Consider the following 2,683-nt stretch of genomic DNA (forward strand, 5'->3'; position numbering starts at 1 on the left):
TGTGTGTGTGTGTGTGTGTGTGTGTACTAGAACTGCAGCTATCGTTACAAAAAATATTATTTGTGGTCTGTCTAGATTACTACTGTCAACATTTTACATTTTTAAACATATATAAAGGTGACAGTTTATCTCCTAACAAGGAATTATGGCTTAAGGAATCACAGTGCAACAGTGCAAATAAGACAAAGTTGAATAGTCAAAAAATCCACTGAGTCAAGTCAGGCATCGTGGTGCACACCTACAATTTCAGAGTTCCTAAGGCTGAGGCAGAGGGATGGGAAACCTAAGGCCTTGGATATATGGTGAGGCCTTACCTCCAGTAAGTAAATAGCTATTACTATATGATTCTGCACCTGGAACCTTGCTCATCCACCAGCAGAGGACAGAACAGTTTACAGATTTACAGAGTCAGGCTGAGTCCAAATCCTGACGCCATTGGCTACCCTTTGTGGTCTGGACAATATGTAACTTCCCTAAGTGGTTCCCCTCCCCACCCCACCAACCCCCCCCCCCACTTCGGTTGCAGGTGGAGACAAGACACTTAGCTGACATGGCAGTAGCCTTAGTGGGGCGCTTTACAAATGTGCTCCATAAGCCTCAGGTTAAGGTGTCCTTTGATGAGAGACAGTGCTCCTAGTCAGCGCCCTTTATTCCCTGCAAACCTGCCTCACCTGAGACTGGTGGCTTCTCTTACATTCATCAGTGCTGGCTGCTCATCAACCAAAGAAGTTTTTAGGGCTTGTGGCTCATTTCTATGCAAACTGAGTCCAGCCATTGACCGCAGTTTGCATGGCCTCTGCTCCCTGATTTTCACAAGTGAAGACGAAGTCCAACACATTTAAGAATGTCCTCCTTCACATCATTAAAGGGCGCCACACAGCTTTAGCTCACAGGAACCTAGCACAGCACACATGCTGTTCAGCTGGCAAATAGAGGCATCTTCATCAGCATCCACTCCTACATACACTCTGATAAGGAACACTTCAATGAAGCCAAAACATACATTTCCTTCCTCTATTTCTGCTTTTAGCAGACACGAGAGCTGGGCAGTCATCTCAGAGATTATGAAATGGCAACGAAGAGATTGTGTTTTAAAGCCACTAAGGCTACCAGAACAGCAGGAGCTAAATTTTGCCTACTTGCCTTTAACCAAAAGTATGCACTCCTTCAGTTGTGGAAAAGCACAGAGGATTTTTAAAAACCCCTACTTATTAACCAGAATGCACTTTTCAGTAGACCTCTTTCTACTGTTGCTTATAAGATGTGCACAAATACAGGCAGATGGACACACCACTTCACAAATCCAAATATCTCCTTCAAAGGATTTGTAAAGTCGCTAATAGATAAAAGGTGACATCAGAATAGTATGCTTGAAAAAATGCAATTAGCTAAGGTTCCTGGGAAGCTTTGGAATGTTTGGTTTCTAAGGAAGAAGCAGATACACAGGAATGGGAATCTTACAAGTGATTCAGCCACAGAAGCAAAAGAAACTCCCTGGTCCATCCTCTCCTGGAATTCTCTGCCACAGTGCCCTCTCCATAGGGCCTTGGAAATATATAATTAAAATATCACTTAATAAGTTTTCCAAAGCTGCTTAACATCTAAATGCTGAGTAGAGTCGTTTGTTTAATTGAAGGGACTTCCCAATTTTCAGATAAAAGAAATGTTTTAGTTAGAAATAAATAAAATCACTTAAAAAAGAAAAAGAGATCCAAGACCCAGTGTTTACGGCGGGGGGGGGGGGTTCAGTGTGGTTAGTTGGCTTTAAAATGCAATGAAAAGTGAGTAGTGAGAATCAAATATTCAGAAGCCTTTGACAGTCTTATTCCAGCATGAAATCGCTCTATTAGCTATAATCGCTTAACACTTTATTGATCATTTGTTAGGAAAACTTCGGTATTCTTTAAAAGCAAAGAGAAGTCCTTTTACTGCCAGAACTGGGCATTTTAAAGCAGTATTAGCGATGGTTCTCCTCGGGCATGAAGAACCTTACTCATCACTAACCACGCTGGGTCTTCTGAGGGTGCAAGTTATCATTGCTCCCTTAGCACTGAGGCATGAGACCGGTTCACCGGGCACTTTCACTGTGAAATCAGCGCCAAAAGTCGCCTTTAGCCACAGAACACAATATTTGTGCTGAAAAAGAACTAAATGTACAGAAGGTCAATTTCACGTATCTGACCCTTTAGGGTGGAGATTAACATCACCACCCTCGTTATCTCTTAGAATCACGCAGCATTGAGTATGCCAGCTTGTCACAGGCACAACATGGTAGGCAGTCTTGGATTCCGCTTTGCTCTCATTTGCAAAAGTATTAGCGCTTCCCTCTGTCTCAGTTTTCTGGAACAGTTCTGCTTGGTTGGGTATCATTAATGATTAAAATGCAAGATTTGAAAGGACACTATAAAATACAACACGCTAAGCTGTAACCAGTGCTATTATACTTTAGGAACAAAACACCAGGGCAAATTTCAAGCAGAGTCTACTAATTAGGTAGCACCATATAATCCTATCACTCTCTGAAACATGACAATCCAATTTCACAAGTTTCTCAACCTCAGAAAGCCCTATACTTTTCTGGATTAAAAGAAGAAGAAAGAAAGAAAGAAAGAAAGAAAGAAAGAAAGAAAGAAAGAAAGAAAGAAAGAAAGGAAGGAAGGAAGGAAGGAAGGAAGGAAGGAAG

The 2,683-nt window shown here is 41.7% G+C and overlaps 1 protein-coding gene across 8 annotated transcripts in view; it reads right to left on the reverse strand.

Annotated features, from left to right (window-relative positions):
* The window catches only part of Trps1 (transcriptional repressor GATA binding 1), a 241,250-nt gene that overhangs the window by 221,406 nt on the left and 17,161 nt on the right, over window positions 1–2,683 (reverse strand). The gene's annotated exons all lie outside the window — the stretch shown is intronic.

The sequence above is a fragment of the Mus pahari genome, chromosome 17, assembly GCF_900095145.1.
Source record: "Mus pahari chromosome 17, PAHARI_EIJ_v1.1, whole genome shotgun sequence".
In the NCBI taxonomy this organism is placed as follows: Eukaryota; Metazoa; Chordata; class Mammalia; order Rodentia; family Muridae; genus Mus; species Mus pahari.